Source organism: Rana temporaria, chromosome 9 (genome assembly GCF_905171775.1).
Source record: "Rana temporaria chromosome 9, aRanTem1.1, whole genome shotgun sequence".
NCBI classification, from domain to species: domain Eukaryota; kingdom Metazoa; phylum Chordata; class Amphibia; order Anura; family Ranidae; genus Rana; species Rana temporaria.
Genome location: NC_053497.1, coordinates 118843439 through 118867297, shown reverse-complemented (window position 1 = coordinate 118867297; position 23859 = coordinate 118843439). Strand labels below are relative to the sequence as shown.

The window sequence follows — 23859 nt, the reverse complement described above, 5'->3', positions numbered from 1 at the left end:
ATCTAAAAAAAACACATATTTTTACATACTGTCCCTGGTTTTACTGAGCCTGGCAACCCGGGTGGGGCCCCCTAGTGGCATGGGGCCCTCGGGCAGTGCCCGAGTGACTCAATGGTCAGTCCGCCCCTGTATACAGGTCTCTGCTCTCTTTATCTCTCTCATATATACACATTTCTCTCCTCTCTATCTCTCTCATATATATATATATATATACAGGTCTCTCCTCTCTATCTCTCTCACATATACAGGTCTCTTCTCTCTATCTCTCTCATATATACAGTCAGTCAGGTCTCTTCTCTCTATCTCTCTCATATATACAGGCAGGTCTCTCCCCTCTATCTCTCTCATATATACAGTCAGTCAGGTCTCTCCTCTCTATCTCTCTCATATATACAGGTCTCTCCTCTCTATCTCTCTCATATATACAGGCAGGTCTCTCCCCTCTATCTCTCTCATATATACAGTCAGTCAGGTCTCTTCTCTCTATCTCTCTCATATATATATATATACAGGTCTCTCTATCATATATACAGTCAGTCAGGTCTCTTCTCTCTATCTCTCTCATATATATATATATACAGGTCTCTCCTCTCTATCTCTCTCATATATACAGTCAGTCAGGTCTCTTCTCTCTATCTCTCTCATATATACAGGCAGGTCTCTCCTCTCTATCTCTCTCATATATACAGTCAGTCAGGTCTCTCCTCTCTATCTCTCTCATATATACAGGTCTCTCCTCTCTATCTCTCTCACATATACAGGTCTCTTCTCTCTATCTCTCTCATATATACAGTCAGGTCTCTCCTCTCTATCTCTCTCATATATACAGGTCTCTCCTCTCTATCTCTCTCACATATACAGGTCTCTTCTCTCTATCTCTCTCATATATACAGTCAGGTCTCTTCTCTCTATCTCTCTCATATATACAGTCAGTCAGGTCTCTCCTCTCTATCTCTCTCATATATACACATTTCTCTCTCACACTCGGCATCGCGGAGTCTCATCTCCCTCTCTCAGCCCTGATAAGTGACGGGCCGGCTCATTCCTCAGAGGGGGGGGGGTTCCGCGCCCCCCCGTGTATGACCTCACCTGTCCACACAGCGTGTCACCCGCTCACACACCGAACCTCCCCCACCCCCCGTGTACGTACACCGGATTCTTCTGTATTCCAGCGATTGAGGTGAGCAGGAGACCACCTCTCCCCACAGCCTATTCCTCCGCACTCCCCCGTCCCGCAGTGGTACGTTCCGTGTAGAAAAGGGTCTCAGGGGCTCGGAGCGGCTCAGTGTGATCAGGCGGTGCTGCTGCTGGGAGCGGCTGTGTGTCTGTCCGGCCAGCCAGGGGTCTTCACTGACCCGTCCCACCCTGGACCCTCCACCCCCCTGCTTGGATACAGCACACAATGAATGGTGAGTAGCTGGGCGTCCTATGGGGGGCTGTGTGCGCGGTGTTGGGCTCACAGAGCAGCCCTGGAGGAGGGGGAGGGGAGGGGGGGTCACATATCAGAGTTGTGGGGTACATGATTCCATCACACAGGTCACTGATGTCTATTCTTATAGAGATCACTGATAATGTGTGCATTGTACATACCATTGGGGTGTGTTCTGTCCATTCTGGGGGCGGGGGGTCCCCCATATTATCACCTGTTACTGATCTGCCCCCCCATCACCTGACCCCCCCCCCCCCCCATGGGTACAGGTTGTGTATAAGATTTATATTTTGTATTGGATGAGATGCCTGTATTCTGTTGGATGGTGTGATGGGAGCACACCTGACCCACAGAGCTGACAATCTAAACCCAACCGGCCCATTGGGTCATTCATTTGGAATGAAGTGAAGACAAACATTTCTTCTGATGTAGAACGTGTAGTCCTGGATGTGTATTTCATGTTTGATGTGTCCTTGGCACAGGAGCTAGCAATCTATTGTACACTGGTGTTTGATCTGTGGGTTGCGTGTTGGTGATTGGCTCCTCCGGTATCAGGGACGCCAATCTTTTCTAGGCGTATAGATTGGCCATACACAGGCAGGTATGATGATGACGGCGGCGATATCTGGCGTCACAGTTGTGGAACCCCAATACATTCCTGATGACCATGGTCCTCATAGTCCTACCTCTCACATCACCCTTTTTAGGATGCTTACGTTTGTCCTCCATCAGAAGATTTATTAGCCAGTCGTCTTTAGTGCGAAGAATTTTCAACTGTTATATTTATATTTATTTATATATTTTTATATATATATATATATATATATATATATATATATATATATATATATATATATATATATATATATATATATATATATATATATATATATATATATATATATATATAAAATTATTGTGATCATTTTATGTTGTCAACAGCTTGCCCTCATTTAGAAATGCCGGTTTGTGATTCGTTGGCTGCATATGTGTGTGTGTGTATATATATATATATATATATATGTATATATATATATGTATGTGTGTGTATATATATATATATATATATATATATATATAATTTTTTTTTTCCTCAGATAAGCAGTCACAATGTTGGTTTTATCAGACCAAGAACCCCCCCCCCACTTGCCTTCAGCCATCATAATGGTGGTAGTGGTCTCCAATGTCATTATGCTCCTAGCTGGGTGTCTGACTCTGACACCCCCACTAATGTGCTTTGTGAATGAAATGCATCTTGCAGCCTGTGGATGAATTTGCGCTGTTGTGACCACAGGAGCTCGCAGTCTGTTAGAGCGCAGCCACCAGCCCCCCCCCCCACCACCCTCTTTACATGGCGATAGATATTTCAGCTTGTGGATGCAAGTTTAATAGCGAGATGCCACATTGCGTGTTTGTGGTGTGTGCGGCGGGTCCAGCGTTCCTGGAGGATGCAGCAGATTGAGGCTCTTGTTACAATGGAGTGAACAGATGTGGGGATGAGAGTATCCTTCCGTCTATGTAAATTGCAAAGCCCTTTGCATTCTGAGAGGGAGGGTGCCTGGCACACGCTGCGTGCCCAAGAGCTGGCGATCAGATTGTTCTTGGGTTTTAGGCAAACTGGTTGTAAAATTGCACTGCTGAAGACGTATCAAACCTGTGGCTGTGTTGGGGAACTACAAGTCCCAGGGCACCTGCAGGTTGCATGGAAGCTTGGAGTGGCTGAATAGATGGAGAGGCTGGGGTTCACCAAGGCTGTATAGTTGATTTATTGCAGACATTTATAGGCCATTGAGAATTTCCGCAGCACTTCACATACTATTCAGTGCCATCAGTCCTTGCCCTAAAGGTGCTTACAATCCAAGGTCCCTATCTCACCTACAAGGGCCAATTAGGCAGGAGCCAACTAACCTAGCAGCCTGTCTTTGGGGTGTGGGAGGAACCAAAGTACCTGGAGGAAACCCAGGCAAACTCCATGCAGATCTAAACTGATAACCATAGGGCTGCAAGGCAGAAGTGCTTACCAATAAATCACTAATGTTTTTATGAAATAATGTTTTTTATTAGGGTAGAAGATGACCTCAGAAAACAATATCTAGGGACCAAGGGTATTGGGCAATAAGTGCGTATACGCATCAAGTGATTTTTATATTTTTTGCAAGTGAATTGCTTATCTGTTTAATGAAGGTTGCAGAATGTAGGGGAGGAGATCTTTTGACTGATCATTGTTTCTTTGCTTTTCCTTTGGAGAGAGGAAGGTCTTAAGCACTACAGGGATGGGATCAGCTGCCTATGGAAGAACGAGGCCTCCATTCATTTGAGGCTCCATTCATGTTTTGCGATTTGGAATTGTAGTCCGAATCTGCGCGATTCCGCCCACAATGTCAAATCGCGTGTCAATTGCTGTGCAGCGCACGTTTGGGTGCCATTGCATGAAGCTTGTCCCCCAGAAAGAAGCAGGAGTTTCTTTTTAGGCGACAAAGGCACATAGGGCAGCCCGTTCAAGGGAATGGGCTTGGCCCTATGCAACACGTAACATGGTGTGCAAATCGCTCCACAAAATCACGGAGCGGGAATGCTTGTTTCACGCTATGCGATGAAGAGTACTGGGCCATAATTATTTATTTTACTTGCCCCGCCCCAAAGCCACATGTATACAAGGGGCTTGTATATATGTGGAGTCTGGAATGCCTCCTAGGATTGGTTGTCTGTTATGACAGCTTCCTGGCCGGATAGCGCATGCAGGTCCCGACTCATGTCCGAACCTGCCGCAGCTCATGCCTGGCCCCTATTGTACTAGTAGTCCTAGATGCCCACGCACAGACAAGGTATGCAAGTTACATTTAGATAGAGTGACAGTCAGACCCAAGACCCCATTGGCGCAAGAATGAAGCGCATAACTTCCATGTTATCTATGGGTGATATCAAAATTTGTCAATTCTGCGTAATCGTATTACTGACCTGAGGAATTTCTCAGCCTGGCCAATTGTCCAGTTTTTGCTACCTACCCCTGGCCTTCTGTACCTTCCTGAGATAAGAGACTCTAAGACCCCTTTCACACTGAGGAGTTTTTCAGGCGGTACAGTGCTAAAATTAGCGACTAAATACCGCCTGAAAAACTCCTGCCCAGCCTTCTCAATGTGAAAGCCCGAGGGCTTTCACACTGAGGCGATGCGCTGGCAGGAGAGAAAAAAATCTCCTACAAGCAGCATCTTGGGAGCGGTATGTATACCGCTCCTTCCCATTTAAAACAATGGGAAACCGCGGCAATACACCTCTGCAGAGGCGCATTGCGGGTGGCATTAACCCTTTATCGGGCGCTAGCGGGGGTTAATATTGCACCACAGGTGGCCGAATTCCGAATTTTTAGCGGCGCTATACCGCCACCGTGCCTCCCGCTCCAGTGTGAAAGGGGCCTAAGGCCCCATGTACACTGCTGCTTTTAAACAGACGTTCAGAGGCAGTTGGACGCTATTTTCAACTGCCCCTGAACACATTCAATGTTATCTAATGTACACAGTCTCGTTTACAGTAGTTTTTAGACTCTTGCTTTTAACAGCATTTCTTTGAAGTAAAAAAAAATGAGTTCAGACGCCGGAGATTTCCACGTTTTAGACGCTAAATGCGGTACCGGCATTTAGCTGTGTTTTTATTTATAGGCGTTTTTCGTTTTTGCCCATTTAAAAAAAAATAAAAAAATATATTTTTTAGAAACGCTTTTAAACGCGGCATGTAATCGCGGCAAAACGGACGTTTTAAACGTGGGTTATTGCCTGTCAAGTTTAATCATTTAGGAGCTGTTGTAAAAAACGTCCCGTGTACATGGAGCCTAACAGTGTGTCGGTGCCCCTTATTTACACCCCTCTCTTCGTGACATAGCTTTGGACATTCCGATGCACTTTTGTGCCAGGGTATGGGGGTTCTCAAGGCTGGTCAGGTAGTGTGCAAATATCTGTCCATTCTCCTACAGATGGAAATAAACCGCTGAAACCTACAATGGTTATAGACACGGACAATTGTGAAGACAATTCATTTGTTATTCATAAATACTGGCAAATCCAAGCCTTGCCAAGTCATAAAAAGCGGTAGTAAACTGCATAGAAAAAAAAGGCATCGGCAGTTGAGGTCATAATGTGCTAGTATGCATACTAGCACATTATGACAGACTTGCCTGAAAACGAAGCCCTCCAGTGGCACGCTGTCGCTTCCACCTTCCTTCCAGGTTTGCGGGCTTCGGCAATATGAATGAGGACGTGCGGGAGTCACGGGTATGCTGTTCCTTCAGAGCGCATGCGCCGGTGACGTAACCAGCTGTATCTAAAGTAGATATCTCCTAAACGGTGGATGTTTAGGAGATATTTATTCTACCTATAGGTAAAAATCATACACTTAAAGTGGTCAGAAGTCATTTATTTCCTCATGCCGCACATTTTTCACCAAAACAAAATGGTGATTCATTACCTGATCCTAAAAATAGCTGCCAATATTTTTAGTGCAAGTTGCAAAATAAAAGGACTTTACGTATTGCTATTGACTATGCAGGGGCTGCTCCACGGTTTGGGAAGCCTGGTCCATGGTGGTGTACTTCAAGCAGTGGCGCACTGTAAATATTCGATGGCGTTACAGCAGAAGTGGACACGTTGCCGTGCTGGTGACCAGTCATCCCAGTGTAGGAACCAGTGGGTCTTTTTTACAATGCTGGATACTGCAAACATGTATTATGTAGATATTTTTCGATGTATTTTGAATCAATAGGCCAGTCATGTTTGCACAGTAGCCTATTAAGGCCTCCCTGCCACTTGCCCACTTTGAGGGTAGAACCAGCTTCCAACCAGTCAGTTGACTGAGAGCTCCTGATGCCTCTACAAATCGATGAAGTTGTTTTGTAAGGTTGGCTCAAGAATAGAGTTGCAGACCAAAACTTTTTTTTATAGATCACTTCCCAGAAAATGGACAGCAACTCCAGATTTTTTTTTTATGGACACATCACCATGACCTGGCTGAGCTACAAACAAGGATGGTGTCATTTTTGGCACTGGTCCCTTTATAAGTAGCCAGGGGTTTACACATGCATATGGAATTCAGGGGCTGGTCTGTCCAACCCAGGAGCCAGCAGAATTTTTTCTTTTCTTCTTCTTTTTTTTTTTTTAGAGCCATCTCTATTGACAACCTCAGAAGTTGGGCACCAGCTGTACATTTTAGGGAGCATTGCAACTTGGCTCCTGGGATTTGTGAAGCCTTGTAGGTGGGCACTTTGTTAATGGAATTTTATTATGTATAGTATATGTATGGGCAAGTTGGCATCACACGGTGTATAGAGACATGTGTCTTATTATGCGTTCCCTACTGTTTGGCTGGCTTCCACCAAGTACCGTATATTTTCATTTGTACATCAAGTGTGAATGTGATGTAAACATTCTAACCGGCTGACTCTCAGATGGAGATGAAAAAAATGTTTTCTTGCTAAAGGAAATCTAAGGTCACTGCATACACTTTCATTTTATGAACTCGGCATTGTAATACAAACAATTAGTTATTTTTGACAATCCAATATAAGCTTACTTGAAAAATCTTTCTGCCTGTCTGTTGGACATCTGTTTCCACAACTTCTTGGATTCCTTACATGTTTTGCAGCTTCTCCTCTGCTGCTGCTTCCTAAGGACTACATATCCCATAGTACATTGCTACGCAAGCAGTGATTCCGCCTCCTGAAACTCTTTCTCAGCATCTCTGTAGATCAGAAGGCAGGCTCTGTGAAATGTGTGATACAGCGGTGCCTACTCACAGGGTATAGTGAATGCGCGGCTAAGGGCCCTTTCAGACGTGCGGATCCCGTGAAGGTCCGATTTATCCGATCGCTCCTTGATCCCCTGCTGAGCTGGCAGATGACAGGGAGGTCCCTGCCCTGTCAGATCTCCGCTCTCCTCTATGGGGGGATCGGATGAACACAGACCATCTGTCCGCGTTCTTCCCATCCGATTCCGCAGACGGATGGAAAAATAGGATTTTCCTCCATCTTCAGAAATGGACCATAGCGGGGACCGATGAGATCGGATGTCAGCGGATGTTCATCCGCTGACATCCGCTATCCCATAGGGATTAATGTATGTCCGTATTTCATCTGAAAACGGATGGATGAAAAACGGACATACTGTCCGCACGTCTGAAAGGGCCCTTACAGAGTGTAAGTTTACAAACTTCAAGATTGTTCCAATTTAGTTAGGTGTAAGCTAGAAATAACTGAAATTCAATATGAAAATCATATGATAGTACCACAGATGCACTTCATTTTTTTTTTTTAATGACTTTAGAGACAGACTTGATTTGCCAGGTCGGGAGACATTTGCTGGTTCAAAAAAATATTCGACCTGTGTGTATGTTGATCTGTCTGACAAAAGCTGGCCAAGCATGCTGGAAAACCAGCAACTGACCGACTCCTGATCAGTGTTCTCAGCCAATGGTGGAGAGCGCTGATCGGAGTGTCCTGGCGGAGGAGCCGTCCCCCCTGTCAGAACACGGCAGCTCAGCGTGGGAGATCGCTGTATGTACTTCACATAGTGAGTACAGCGGCTCAGACCAACCCCTTAGTGTTGTACCAGGATGAACTCCTGAAGGGTTGGCAGCAAATGTGCCACCAGAGAAGAGAAGGTAGTGGGGGTCTTGCCTGCTGCAGAAAGACATGGACTGATCTTTGACTGCTGGGGCACCATATACGCCTTTCTTTATTCTAACTTTATAGTAAAGGTGTGCTGTTGGTATAAATTTATATATTAATTTAATAGAGCAGTTATGGATTGGCTTTAGGTGTGTGGCCTGGGCAAATGAATGTGAATCAACTTACACTACCTAGATATGGGGAAATGTATTGCGCATAGACTATTTATAGGACTGTTCTCCAAAAAGGTCCTATTGGTGGACATCAGAAATGAATACATTGATGCTTTTGGCTTGGACTTTTGAATATGGATAGGCTGGGGCAGGCTGGGTGACTGCAGATCTGCAGTGTGCTCATTATGTGACGTGACCACACTGGACGTTTTTTTAAAGCGGAGTTCCAGCCTTTTTTGATGTTTATTAAGTCAGCAGCTACAAAAAGCATAGCTGCTGGCTTTTAATAAACATGCACTTCCCTACTCCACTGTCCAGCGACGCACGGAGCTCTGCTCCTCCCCCCTCTCTGCCGGCGCCTCACTGTGGGCACCCGGCCGTGACAGCTTTCGGCACTTGCTGCGCATGCACGAGCGGTGCTGTGCTACCTGATTGGACAGGTGATCGCCTGGGACCTGTCATGTGTCCCAAGCGATCGCCTACAGGGAGGGGCCGGCAAAAGGTGATATGACGTATCGCCTTAGCCCCCCCCCCCCCCCCCCCCCCAAAAAAAAAAAAATTACATGCCAAATGTGGCATGTAAGAGGGATTAAGCGGAAGTTCCACTTTTGGGTGGAACTCCGCTTTAAGTTTTTAGAGCAGCTGTTTTTGGGCTGTAGCTGTATTTATTTTTAATTTTTTTTCTACAGTCATTAAACTCTCCATGTTATCCTATGTGTCCAGGCACACTTAGGCTGTTATCGGCAGTTTTGGGCAGTGGCGTTTTTGAGCAATAAAAACAAAAACTAGTGGGTTCTGGGACGTTTTTCAGCTGTTAAAATGCTCCAACGCTCAAAAACGTCACTCGGTAGTGTTTTTAACATCAAAAAAAAAAAAACCCCAATAAACGCTGAAAACTGCTATTGCAAAAACATTGAAAAAAGTTGAAAAAACTCACTGGTGTTTTTAGAGCGTTATTTTAACGTCCAGTGTGCATGAGGCCTAAATGTACCCTTCACGGATACACAATGCGGATTATGACAGTTCAAACAGGATGTAAGGCTAGTCAATTATTTTATTGCAACTTCTATATCCTAAGCAATGCTGGTTTATCTATGTACATGTGTGAATTTGCCTCATTCTAAGACTCGCGACTTGGGATCATGGGCAGAATTGCTGCGATTTTTCCCGGAATCCGAAATCTCGTGGCAATCTCAGCATGACGTTTTGGATGCCAATATTCTTTAAATGTACAAAGAAGTGGCTATCTACCCAACCTATAAACACTAGACTTTGCACTAAGGTGCACATGGAAAGGCAACACACATCACAAAGATTTCCAAGCACGCTTACCAGCTAGCCTGCAAAACAACCAAACTGACCATATGACCCTGTCTGGCAATTCACGCTAAAAACATGGTTTTATTTGCACACATTTGCAAATGTATACATAAGCTGCAGTGCCTACGTCAAAGCTCCTCTGTTTCCTTTAGTTGCACCCCAAATGAGATGTGATTCTGCCGCAATTGTCGCGCAACAGGATTGTGGTAAACCGTGCTATTTACAAGCTTAAAGCTTGTCGTCCAAAAAAGTGCAGGAGCTTTTTTTCGGACAACAAACATGCATAGGGGCTGCCCTATGCAACACGCAGAATCATGTCAAAACTGTGTAGCGGGAATGAGCAATATGAACCGGGCCTAAGGCTGCCCAAATAATATGAACCGGGCCTAAGGCTGCCCAAATAATATGAACCGGGCCTAAGGCTGCCCAAATAATATGAACCGGGCCTAAGGCTGCCCAAATAATATGAACCGGGCCTAAGGCTGCCCAAATAATATGAACCGGGCCTAAGGCTGCCCAAATAATATGAACCGGGCCTAAGGCTGCCCAAATAATATGAACCGGGCCTAAGGCTGCCCAAATAATGTGAACCAGGCCTAAGGCTGCCCAAATGTGAACCAGACCCAAGGCTGTATTCATATTTAGCATTTTCTGAACGTGTGCAAACTCTTGCCACATTTGTGTGCCATTTTTGCACCATGCTAACAGGGCAGCTCATGGATGTGCGTTTTTCCACATTTAATTCTTTTTTTTTTTCTTTCATGAAATCACATCTTTTTTTGCTGCGTTTGGGGTGCCATTAACAATGAATGCCAATGCAAGCACGACAAGCATTTTTTGCATGATTTGTAAACACGTGTGAATGAAGCCTAAGGGGGGATAAGGATTAAATGAGCTGAATATAGCAGCTGCCATTGTATTGATAATTCTAATTGTATGTAATGCTGATCCTCTAGCTTCAATACTGCAACTATCGGACCTGGAACAACCATGAAGATAAGAAATTCGAACTTCTGACTTTCCTGATTTATATACTGGTTCCAAGGCAGTGGCTCAGAGAGTACTAAAGTCGGCAGATGAAACCCCAAGAACAGCATAGCAGCCAATGAAGGAGCATTGTCAGTAAGATGCAATGGGGCAGCAGGAAACGGTGGAGATTTGAACCATTAATGGGCAGGCTGAATGTACCAAGCCAGCTGGATTTGCTTCCAATGATCGCGAGCGGCTGCTATAGCCACTAGCGATAATCCCTGTCTTCTCCTGGCCAGGACAACTTCCCCTGTCTGCACTGTCTGTGTTGATGCGGGAATTGTGTGAAGTTGCAGTAAAGATATTTGCACTGTGTATGGCCGGACTTGCACATGCTACGGCAAAGTTAACTTGGCTTGCCACATTTGATGGGCAGCAACGCTTTTTAAAATGGCATATTGAAATAATGGGATCATGCCACAACCACAGGCTAAACGCTTGGCTCACTGTTACAGCGTTATTTCAATGCAAAACCGGGGTTTGGCTGGGGGGAAAAAAGGACCGGGAGGATTTGCCCCCTTAATGACCAGACCATTTTTTGTGATACAGCACTGTGTCACTGTTCCCGATCACTAGGAACAGCAGATCTCTCTCTACTCCCCTGTCAGAAAAGGGATCTGTCTGTTTACATTGACAGAAAGCCATTTTGGCTCTCTGAGGAGCGATTGTGGGTGGCTGGCAGACATCGTGGCCGCCAGCCACATGCATTGGCTCCAGCGTCTAGTCGCAGGCCTCCTGCGGCACGTGCCCCCTATAGCTTCTTAAAGCGGCCGAAGTACAATGATGGCGATTTGCGCAGTCATTCTAACCTGCCGCAGTACAACTACGGCAGTTGGTCGGCAAGTAGTTAAAAGGGGTCTAAAACTTGATGCACACTATACAACTTTTTGTTGTTAGATTTCCTTTAGATTTACCTTTAACGATGTAGTGTAAGGGCCTGCCTGAGCTGATTGCATACAAATTCAAAGTGCTTAGGTTTGACCTCCTATTACATGGTTTTGGTAATTCTAAAGTAAAAAATCTTTAGAAAATTGTATAGTGTGTATCCAGCTTATGGCCCCTTTTACGTGTGCAGACATCAGTTCAGTCACGTTTTTTCAAAGGAAAAACGTATCAAGTTTACATCCGTTTTCATCCGATTGGTTTTAGTTTTTTTTTTTTTAAGGGAAAAAAATAGGGCTTTGATCCTTTCCAAAAAAACGGATGTTGACGGAAGCAGATGTAAATGGATGATGATCAGTTTCCATCTGTTTTTCTATAGAGGTGCATCGATGTCTATTTTTCATCTGTCAACAGTTGGATGAAAAATGGACAAATGGTGGTCTGCATGTGTGAAAGGGGTCTAAGGGTTACGTTTACACATTACTTAGCATGCATGCACTTAACATGAAAAAATATATATAATGCTAGGTCCTCTTCATGTGTCAACAAGTATGCGCACATTTGACATTTAGGGCTCATTGACACCTATAGAGGTCTGCCATTGTTTAAAAAAAAAAAAAAACAATGCGTTGAGCTGCATTGGCCAAAATTAGTTTGCCTTTTTTTTTTTCATACTTCAACGCCTTTATAATGGCATCGCATTACAGCGAACCTGCCCAAAGCAATAAAACAGCCTTCATGAGTCATCCGATGTGAGAATTTATGCTGGATTTTACATTTTAATTAGAAAAGAGGCAGCATGACCTGTTCACACCATATAAGAAAAGGTGGTGCGATATTTAGGTACCCATAGACATTGAACAAGTTTGCCCTTCACCCTTATGGGAGAATTGTGTGACCGTCTTCTGTCTGACTGAGGACACTAGAAAGTCCGGCCAAGCATAATGACCATAAACCAGCCATCTGATGTTGGTGTCTGAAAGCAGTCAATTCTGTCTGCACATCTGACTACATTCATAGGCCTGTAAGTGGCCTTCATTAAAGCGCTGCTAACATTCGTAAATAGGAAAGTACATCATATTTACTTTTTGTTTTACATTTCTTTAGTTACTTCCCGATTTCTTGCCTAGGCAAAGATTTCAAAGTGATTTCTCAACAAAATAAATGGACATGGATGGATGGGAAGTTTGCTTTGAATGGTAAAAATTTATAAAATCGTGTTTTGGGTTTGTGATGCTCAGATGCACTGAAGATCTGCTTAAATCCCTTCACAATCACGCTACAGCCAAATGCCGGCTACGTGCCAGGAGGCCATCATATGACGGCCTCCCATGCTCGCGCTGCCTGCCCACCCCCTACTGAGCGCATCAGCTGTGATTGATGTAAGGAGCCAATTGCGGAGGCTCTTTACCACGTGATCAACTGTGTCCAATCACGAATGTAAACGGGGTTTGACGGTTTTCGGCAATCCCCCCCCCCCCCCACACGCTGACAGCGCGTGAGGAGAGCCAAAAACCGTCAAATCCACATGGGGCATCTGATAATCAGGGCACTGATCATTCTGCCCCACCAGTGCTACCAATCAGTGATGCCTTTTCAGTGCCCATCAGTGAAGGAGAAAAATTACTTCATTTACAAAATGTTATACACAAACCGAAGACTTTTTTTTTAAGTTTTTCTGTCTTTTTATTTTAGCAAAAAATAAAAAACCCAGGGGTGATTAGATGACGCCAAAAGAAAGCTCCATTTGTGTGAAAAAATTATAAAAATTTGATTTGGGTACAACATTGCATGACCACAACGTGATTCTGGAATTTCTAGGGAGATTGGGTAAGAAATGGAGTTTTGCTTATAAGGATTTGGGGATTATAGTCTTCCATTGCAACAATAGAAAAGACTGATAAGTCTGTTAATAATTTTCAAGGTGCTTTTCCTGCACAATTCAAGGTATTTGCTCAGCCCGTTAATAGTTACTTGAGGTGGATTGAAATTCTTTTAGCTGTCCATATGGCCGGGTTATTGTCCAATGCCATTGACTGCTCCCAATCTCCTACTGAGCACGCTGTGACCTACAGAAGTCACGTGACCATCCCGCCTATTGTATAGCTCAAGTGTTTAAACAAACACCAGGCGACTGTTATTTGTAGCGTACTCATTAGTCAGTTCATTAAACGAAACGTGAGCACCTGGAAGGCAGTTGGTCCCCTAAGCCCCCGCCGCTGCCTTCTCCCGAGTCCTCCGGCCTCTCAGGGGAGACGTCCCGCTAGATCTTCTAATTGCAATTTCCATGACATTTGAACCTGGTGTATTTTTAGAGGCAACATGTGAACTCTTGGGACAAAGCAATTATATTTTTACTCATATGTATACAATTATAACAAGTAGCATTTCGTTATTATTCTTGTTAAAGGGCAAGCAAACCAAAATTACAAGCTGAGGAATATATGAACAAGTCCGAATTAAAATGTAAAGATGTAACCATTTTATGTGTGAGATAATTTCTTGGTGGGGGGGGGGTTGAGTTTTTTTTTCCAAAACACTGCTAACTTCCTGTCTAGCAATTCTGTGCCTGCCTCTTGAAGCTAAGATTTTCCATAAAACGTGGGTAGCAATTGAACAATCGTGGACCAAAATACCACTTCAATGTGTGCCATGGTTAAGACCAAGTGCACTTGGCATATTGAGCCACCATCCCTTGATAGGGGCAACTTTGCGAGTAGTACAACAAAGCCAGTCTTTCTCCAAGGCAGAAGGAGAAATATCTCAGGTGTACCCAATACTGGGAAAACCGGCATTTCCCCCTGGATATACAGATAGCTGTTTCAGACAAACAGTGAGACAGGGTAAATTTAGTCTGGGTGATTATCTTGCAGAACATAGGTTGAAGACTAGGGCAGAAATAGTCGATGTTCAATCCACCATTGGATCCATGGCGGATGCAGAAACGTACCCATTTTCTCAGTTCCCTTCTTCGCAAGGCGTGGTCAGATTGTCCGAATATGCCCTTGGAAAAATCTGTTTGGTAAAAGCTCCTTCGGCACATGGGATATCTGAGGTATACAAACTATTAGTACAATCGTCAGACGGTTATGCCCCGGGATTCCTTCAGAAATGGGAAAGAGATTTATGCTGGCCATACACTATACGAAAAATCGCCCGAACGAACTTTCGAAAATGAACGTTCGGCCGTGAGCACAAACGACAGTGCCATCATGTAATGACTGATAAATCGTTCAGTGGACATATACCTAGTGCAGAAAGTTCGGACCGGAATCGCATAAACCTTTCAATTTATCGTTCAATCGGCAGAAAATTCCCAAACTTGTCCTTCATTTTTTCGGCTCAAACGTCCCAATGATTATTGATTTTGTGCTCATTAACTGTTCGAAACGACCAAATTTCGGCCGATTTTTCGTATAGTGTATGGCCAGCATTAGACATTACACTATTTGAAGAGCAGCGGAGATATATTCTACACTTTGCCCATTGCTCCTCAACAGCTAGTAAGTACCAAGAGCTTTGTTATAATCTCACGCAATGGTATAGAGGCCCATCATTGTTGCATAAAATCTATTCCGGAAAGGACGAATATGTGCTAGCGTTGTGGTGAGGCAGAAGGCAATATGCTCCATGTTTTTTGGTCCTGTCAGAAACTGCAAGTATTTTAGACTAAGGTCCGAGATATGATAAGACGGTTGACAGATCAGGATTTTGAACCGGCTTGATATCTGCTCCACCTTTCAGAGCTCTCTAGGTGTAAATATAGTAATTTGATGACCGTTCACCTTTTGAATGCAGCCAAGTCATGCGTTTTCAGCCCTCTGGAAGCAGGAATCGCCTCCCTCAGTCTCGCAGTGGCTTTTTTTTTGGGTTTGATAAATAGTAAGGATGATAGAGATCAAAGCTCATACCCGTCACTATATCTAGAAAAGAAAATTCTGGACTTTATAGTAGAATTGATCTGTGATCTGCTCTGTGTGCGATACGTATGCAATTGAAGTATGTTTCTTTGTATGAAATTGTTTAAAATAAAAAATTGTCCATAGAAGCTTAATTTTATTTTTCTAATTCCTAGCGGGCCTAAAAAAAATAAAAAATCCCTTATTCACACATGGAATGTGTATGGAGGAATCCTCCCTGTACTGTATTCTGACAACGGGGACTCCTCCACTGTCAGCTGCTGCAGCTTACTGGTCGACACATTTCCCATCAGTTCCGTTCATCAGAAGTCGATTTTTAGATCCACTTCTGTTGAGCGGAAACAGCCTTAGATGGATTGAAATTTGACTGGTCTCAGCTTAACTGGTGGAATTTTGCTTCATGTGCATCCGATGGCTGAGAGTTCCTTTTTGCTAAAATGTATGTGTGTAAATGTATAAAATACACTATATTGTCAAAAGTATTGCGGCGCCTGCCTTTTTTGCGCGCATTAAATTTAATGGCATCCCAGTCTTAGTCCGTAGGGTTCAATATTGAGTTGGCCCACCCTTTGCAGCTATAACAGCCTCAATGCTTCTGGGAAGGCTGTCCACAAGGTTTAGGAGTGTGTCTATGGGCATGTTTGACCATTCTTCCAGAAGAGCATTTGTGAGGTTGAGAAGAGAAGGCCTGGCTCGCAGTCTCCACTCAAATTCATCCCATAGATGTTGAGGTCAGGACTGTGTGCAGGCCAGTCAAGTTCCTCCACCCCAAACTCATTATTGATGTCCTTATTAACCTTGCTTTGTGCACTGGTGCGCAGTCATGTTGACACAGGAAGGTGCCATCGCCAAACTGTTCCCACAAAGTTGGGAGCATGAAATTGTCCAAAATGTCTTGGTGTACCGACGCGTCAAGAGTTCCCTTCACTGAAATGACTGCGCACCAGGGCACAAATAAATTCCATAAATACACGAATGAGTGCATTTAGGGTGGCAGAACTTAACTGGCCTGCACAAAGTCCTGACCTCAACCTGATAGAACACCTTTTCAACATCAGTGCCTGACCTCACAAATGTGCTTCTGGAGGTCAAACATTCCAATAGACACTCCTAAACCTTGTGGACAGCCTTCCCAGAAGAGTTGAAGCTGTTATCACTGCAAAGGGTGGGCCAACTCATTATTGAACCCTACAGACTAAGACTGGGATGCCATTAGAGTTCATTGCTCTTAACTTTGCAGCTTCCTTTGTCACCTGTCTGCCATTTCGAGATCTCGATTGTGATGATGGCAATTGTCCAAGGAGCAGGTAGGCATGAAGGAAAGCTGATCATAGGAAATAAGTGTCACCCTGCTGGCTATGCAGTGTGGTTTGTGAATTGGACTGAAAGACTGACTAGAAAAAATTACAAAAAGTCATTGATAAGAGCGTTTAGAGATCGTGGATGGGGACGATTTCCTGGTGGAGGGACCCGACAAAACCTTGCCAGTCCTCCCTTCTCCCCTACCTTCAACTTTTCTTACTTGCCCACTCCTTACCTCCACCGCAGCCTCCCTTTTTTGTGTGTGTGTGTGTGTGTGTGTGTGTGTGTGTGTGTATATAGATAATGTATGTATACCCCTGTCCTCGATCTACTCCTGGAAATTTCACACATGGCTCTGTACATTGGCATTCCCTTTTTTTTTTTTTTACCGTTTTGGTAAAAAAAAAAAAGAGCGTCTGTGTTTTTAGCTGGAGTTCCACTTTTAATCCTTTTATTAGGAGAGTAGGGAACTAATTGCTTTTTATGTTGGCTGATGATGCAATGTCTATAAAATCTGTATCAGGAAAGTAGCTGGGCAAGTTGTTATTAATGACTTGTCTTTAAAGGATCCTTAATCAATAATGATGTAATGGGAAAAGATTACAAAAACCTTTACTTGTACAGAAAATTAGATTTTTTTCCCCTTGCAATTCCCCCCCCCTCCTTCTTGTAACTAGCTTTCCATTGGCTAAAACAAAAATGCTCGCGTCTGAAAATCAAGTTTCTAAAAGTATGAACCTAGCAGAAGTCCCCCATCCTTCATCTTTTTTTTATTTGTATTCCCTCTTCACTTTTCATCACAAAACATGCTCCCTGCCAAGTGAATCCAGCATTGTCCACGCCAGGTCCCCGCACTGCGATCTTCCTTTTCTATGTTATTTAGAGCCGACTGTCTGTTCAGGTTTTTACCGCCGGTCCCCCAGCACACCGCCAGGCCCACTGAGTCCCTGCAGCCTCCTGGGATATGTGGCAAGGATATCCCTGGAGGCTACAGGAGTAGGAATTAGTCATTCTCACCTAGGCAAGAATTGGCGGCTTGGGGCAGTCCAGAGCAAAAATATAAAGAAATATCTAAATTTATAAATGTATAATTTTTTTTTTTTTTGGCGTTAAGGTCCACTTTATATTATAGGTAGAACCTGACTCAGACATAGGCTGACTTTTGTATGTTATGGATACAATGAGATCCCCTGCCAAAATTCCTAACTTCGTTCCTGTCCACCTTTTGTATTCCCCAGCTGTCTGTTACCCATGCAAGATAGCCAATGCATAAGCGGAACACTAAAGTTACAGCAAAGCCAATTCTCCTACCCATGTAAGCAAGGTTTACTGGTTTACACAAGTTTCAATGCTGCAGAATTTGTATCGGGAGCTGCTGTCACTACTAAAAGCCCCCGTTGAACCTTGAACAATGTGTGCTCAGATCAAAGCAATTCATTGTGTGTGATTTAGTAGTGTGTGTTTGTGTCATAAATAACTGCTTGTGTGCCTAAAGCCTTGTACACAGGATGAGAATATCGGACCAATGATCGTCACCTTTTTTTTTTTTCATGCTTATTTTATATTGAACATGAAGAGGTTACTCAATTATTATAAAAATCCTTGTGCGATAGAATCCAACTTCGAAAGTGATGTATTGTAATGTACAGTATTCTTTTGTTTCCGAGAAGTAGTGGTCTTGGTCTTCTGATTTTTTTTTTTTTTTGTACAAATTCTGTACTGATTTAAATAAAAATTGTAAGTTTTGGTATCGTACGAGAAATATATTCATGTTCCGTCTGATAATTTCATGATCGGCTCTCGAAAGCTGTATACAAACGATCAGATTATCATATGATTGCTTCGAAAGCGCTATTTTTTTGTCTGATCGCATGTACTAGGCATTGGTCCCTAGACAGATGGGCCACTCCTAAGCTTTTCAAACTTTCACTCTACTACATTACAATAAAATAGAGCATAGTCAGTACATGTGCAGGGGTCAAGTCTTGGGGGAAAAAAGTGTGGGAACTCCCACCCAACATCCATTCCCCCACCAAAAAAAATGATACGCCCATATGCATAATTACTACACCGCATGTTTTTTTTAAATCCCGCGATAACTCGCGGCAGACCTCCACAATGTCTCCTGGGAACAATGGAGACATAAAATTGTATTCAGCTTTTTAATATAAATGAATATGAATTTATAGTCGGCCATTATTGGCACGTTTTAGCACAAGAAAAATGTATCCTTTTAAATTCTATGTATGTCTGCACACTGGTCTATTGCGCTTCCACTGTGGTGTCAAAAATGCACAATAAAGCTCCTGCCAGTTGAAATGCATTGAAAACGTGGCAAGAACGCATCATTAGTGCACCCGTTTTTGATGCGGGTTTAGAGTCACATGACCTATGAAAAACACTCCGTAAGCTCTGCAAAATCGTGTGCGGTCTATGGTGCCATTATTCGACACCTTTTTCTCTTATCGGCATTCTGCCAATAACACAATTTTTGCCTGAAATGTTTCGGTGCATCTCTGTCCTGCACTACTGTTTTTGCAATTTCATTGCCACTTAATTTGACTTCCGTTAAATGAAGTCAAGCCGCAATTGCACTAAAGTAGCGTGATTTCAAAGCAGCACTGGTGTGAACCAGGGCTTGTTCAGTTTGATCTCTGGAATTTGTTGGATTTTAATAAAAAGTAACCCATATTTAGGCCCATTTTACATGGACGGCTGTTTTGCCGCAGTTAAAAGCATATAAAATGTTTTGTGAAATTCAAGGCTTCAGGCACTTCGATTTAGCTGCGGTTACATGCGGCCGCGTTTAGCTGCAGTAGTCATTCCTATAGCAACCCTTTTTTTATTTTTTTTTATTATGATGTGCTTCCTGTTGTGTGTTTTTTTTTTTTTTTTCTCGCGCTGCTATATGCAGTTGACAAAAAAGACTGCGATTACCTTCGGTTTTGTGCATATAGCTGCGCTACATCGCACCTGGACGCATTCAATTCTATTTTTTCTATTTGCACCAAACCACATGTAACGAAATCGCAGCTAAATGCTGTGTGTGAATGGGGCCATAGGAAAGCATTGTGTGCTTTTAGCTGCGGGAGAAAACTAGAACCTCCGCAGCTAAAAGCACCATTCTATCCGTCCGTGTGAAAGGGGCCTAAATCTGAAACAGACTGCAGCAGCTTTAAACCTACAGTAACGTTGTTTCAACACAAAAGCCATGCATATTATGTTGGGTTGACCATATTTTTTTTTTTTTTTTACTAGTAATGGCAGAAATCAGCGACTCTCTGCCCGCCTCACAGCCTGTCAAGTCTTAGGCTGCATTCACACCTGAGCGTCGGTCGTTTTTTGGGCGGTTTTTCCGGCGTTTTGTCGCGCGTATGCATACATCGTTGTCCGACGTTTTTGTACTTGGACGTTTTTTATTTTAGCCAATAGGAAAAATGATCATCTTTTCATCACTTGTTGCTATGTTGGTAGATTTTTTTTAATCTTCTGCATGGGCGACAAGTTCTATTGATTAAAGCGACGAAACGCCCGTAGCAAATGCCCGTTGTCGCGCAAGTCGATTGAATCGAGCGTTTCCATTACTTTCTATGGGAAATGGAAACGCTCAAATACGCCCAAACCGCACGATACGCGCAACAAAAAAAGGTCCGGGACTTGTTTGAGCTTCACGCGACAGGCGTTTGGCGTTCAGGTGTGAACAGTCACCATAGCAAATAATGTTATTTCATCCCTCTGGCGTTTGTGAGCGTAGCGCTTCAGGCGTAAAAACGCCTAGGTGTGAATGGAGCCTTACTCTCCGGGCCCCGACTACTACTGGGTGGGGAGCGGAGGAAGATCACTCTGCCAGGGAAGGCGATAAGCAGGCAGGCCGCTGGCCGGGACTTGAGCCAAGGCAGAAGAACATGCGAGCGAAGCTGAATGGGCATGCACCTGAAAACTGAAGAAATATTCCCTCCGCTCCGACCAGCACATGATCATCAGAAAGGGGCACAGATAATGGAAAAAAATACACCCCCCCCCCCCCCCCAAAGCTAGTAGGAGCGGCAGAGCGGGAGTGTGTAATTCAGATTTTTTTTTTTTTATTCTGCACTGACTGTCTTTGAAATTGCCCCAGCCCCTGTTCAAATCCAATCCGGGGACAAAACCAGGGACAGACTTGGTCCGGGGACAGTGTCCTCAATCTGGGGACTGTCCCCTGAAACCGGGGGATGTCTGGTCACCCTATATTATGTCCTTTGTTCATTTTCTCCAGTAGTCTCTGCCCCCTCCTGTAGTTTTTTGCAGACAGCCTGTAGTGGGTGGGGTCTGCTGGGGTCCCTCCCACAGCTCTATTCTGTGTACAGCACTGTGATGTTACTTCTTGTTGCTCAGGAAAACATTTAGGCCCCTTTCACACTGGGGTGGGAGGCGCGGTGGCGGTATAGCGGCGTTAAAAATGGCGGGTCTATACCGGAGTCACACTCAAGAGTCGCATTAGTGTAAGCCGAGCGTTGCATCAATTTTTATTTTGCTGGATTTCAGTTTTAAAGTGTAGAGATTTGAACAAAAGCAGATCAGTTGCTACAGGTTTCATCACGGCACTGGCTGTTGGCGATAAATCATCCTCACGGCAGTCATGGGACTTTCCTTGCATATTGTTCCTGAAACCCCCCCCTCCCCCCGTGGGTGTAATGAGACTAGATCCATTGACAGAGATGAACTCTGCCTGCCAAAAAACGGTGTCTGCAAAATATTATTCCATAAAGGGTTACAGCGCTTCCTTGTCTCTCGCCAGAGTCCTGCTCCCTTATTTATGTTAAACGTTTTACCAGGAAACGTCCTGACAGATAAATATCTCATGTCCAGGTATGTTCTGGAATGTGTAACTCTAACAGCTGGTGATTAACCCCTTCCTGTCGGAGGGGTTTGTGTTGGTTGGCTCACAGATCTGCTGGGTTGCTTGCGCCCCTTGAGAGCTCCAAGCTAGCGTAACACGGGCATTTATGAAAAAAATGACTGCGTCTTTTACTGTCAGGAATTGTAATCTTTCTTTTTACAGAGTTTTCGCCAATTCAGATGAAATCCCAGTCCAAGCTGACAGGCGTAAATGGTTACGCCTGCCGGGTTCACACTGGTGCACTGCATTTCGGCCGCAGTTTACATGCCATCTAGCCGCGGTCCCGTTGATTTTGTTAATTTGCAATTTTTTTTTTTTTTTTTTGCAGCGTTTCCTGGTGAGCGCACCAAAGATGCGGAATGCAGAACTTTTGGTGCACTTTCAGAAAACTGTGAAAACGGGCGACCTAATAGAAGTTGACTGCGACTAAAAATGCGTGTAAAATGCATGTAAACCACGCATACACCCATGTTGGGGCTAACTGCTGCTAGGATAGAGAAGACTGAGAGCTGGAGTGAGTTAGGGCCCTTTTAGACGTGCGGACCGTATATCCGCTTTTTCATCCATTCGTTTGCGGATGAAAAAGGGACATACATTGGTCCCTATGTGATTGGGGGTGTCAGCGGATAAACATCCGCTGACACCCGTAATCACCCGCCTCCGCAAAGATCTGATTTTTGCAGACGGAAGAATGTCCTATTTTTCTTCCGTCTGCGGATCGGATGAACACTGACTGGGATATACGGAGCGATCCCTGCTGAGCTTACGGACACACGGAGGCGGATCATTACTGATCCACCCCGTGTGAAAGGGCCCTAAGGCCCCTTTCACATGGGCTGTCCGATCAGATTCGCCTGTCAGTTTTTCAGGCGGACCCGATCGGACCCTCGAGCTTCTTCTATGGAGTGGCGAATGTCAGCGGACACATGTCCATGGACACCCGCCGCCATCCGATCTGATCCTGCCCGCAAAAAACAGACGGATGGTGGTCCTATTCCCCATCCGTCCAGCATATTGGATCGGCTGGAAATGGACAGGTGTTCCATTTCCATCCAATTGCCCCTTAGAGGAGAGCGGAACCGTGCCCGTTCTGCATAGTGGAGCAGACAGACCTGTCCTTTGCCTGATCAGTGGAGAGATCCTGTGTGAAAGGTGCCTAAAGCTGGCCATGCACGGCTTGGAATTTTTTTGTTCAAACCGCGGTTCCCTCCTAACTCTGTAAGACCTCATCTACATAAGCAAAAACAGGCATATTTTATTATGCTTTATTTTTCTGCCCCAAAAAAAGGCTCAATCTGGTGCGTCTTTGCGCACATTGATGTGCGTGAGGAGAATGCATGTAATTTCATTCTGTTGGCTAAAACATTAATTTGTTCTAGCCATTAGGCTGAAATTACACGCATACACGCGCGTTTATGCGCAAATTATGCCAGTATGCTACTTTCTGACGCAAGTTTGGAGCATTTTTTTTTTTTTGCCCTAAATTATGCCACAATGTGCATGGACACTTCTGAAAGTGGCAATTTTCTGCCCATGTGCACATGGCTTGACCCAAGCATGAATGGGTCCTTGGGCTTATTGTTTTGAAATGGCCACGGATTTAAATTGGTTTGACTTGGCAGCGATTTTGAAAAGGTGTTTCACTACTTTGGTGCAACTTTTAATGCAACTGTACAGTCAGATTAAAGTCGCACTGGAAATTGTGCTCTAATGTGAACCCTATGAATCTCCACTGCCGGCTGTTTTATTCAGGCAGTCGCAGGTGCTAATAGAATGCAGTCCCTGTGGCTCAGTCCATTTTTAAATGCACTTTTGTGGAGCCGAGTGGTGCTGGCAGAGGTTCCCAAGGCTTGAATTTCGGCAGATTCCTGCCAGCTTCAGTCTTACCTGTAGCTACTGTTTAGAGTTTCAGTTCTTGGAATCTCTTTATAGCTACATATATAACCGCAGAGGAAGATGGGAGGGGTGCTTGGGGAACACACAGATTTCAGCCATAGTTCAGGAGGTGGGTCTGGGACACCGATAACTGTGGTAAGTAATTTAAACAGTTTCTAATGCATTATTGACCAAAAGGTCTATAGATAGGTCCAGAAACACTATAAAAGACCTGCTGAATTTGGTTGCAGTGCATAGAAGATCAGATAAAGGCTGCACAGCTAAATATGTGAGTGCTGCAAACATGTTTGCTATTCTATCTAGCTAGTTTAGTGATCCGCGCACATGCCACACTGCACCAAATATGGCCGGGCAAAAGCCTGATCGTGTGTACACGG

At 44.2% G+C, this 23859-nt stretch overlaps 1 protein-coding gene across 1 annotated transcript in view; it reads left to right on the top strand.

Moving 5' to 3' along the window:
* Positions 1 to 1174: 1174 nt before the first annotated feature.
* The window catches only part of PLXNA3 (plexin A3), a 207702-nt gene continuing 185017 nt past the window's right edge, over positions 1175 to 23859 (top strand). The window contains exon 1 of the mRNA XM_040324278.1: positions 1175 to 1409. The gene's annotated coding sequence lies outside the window, so the exon portion shown is untranslated. The remainder of the gene's footprint in view (positions 1410 to 23859) is intronic.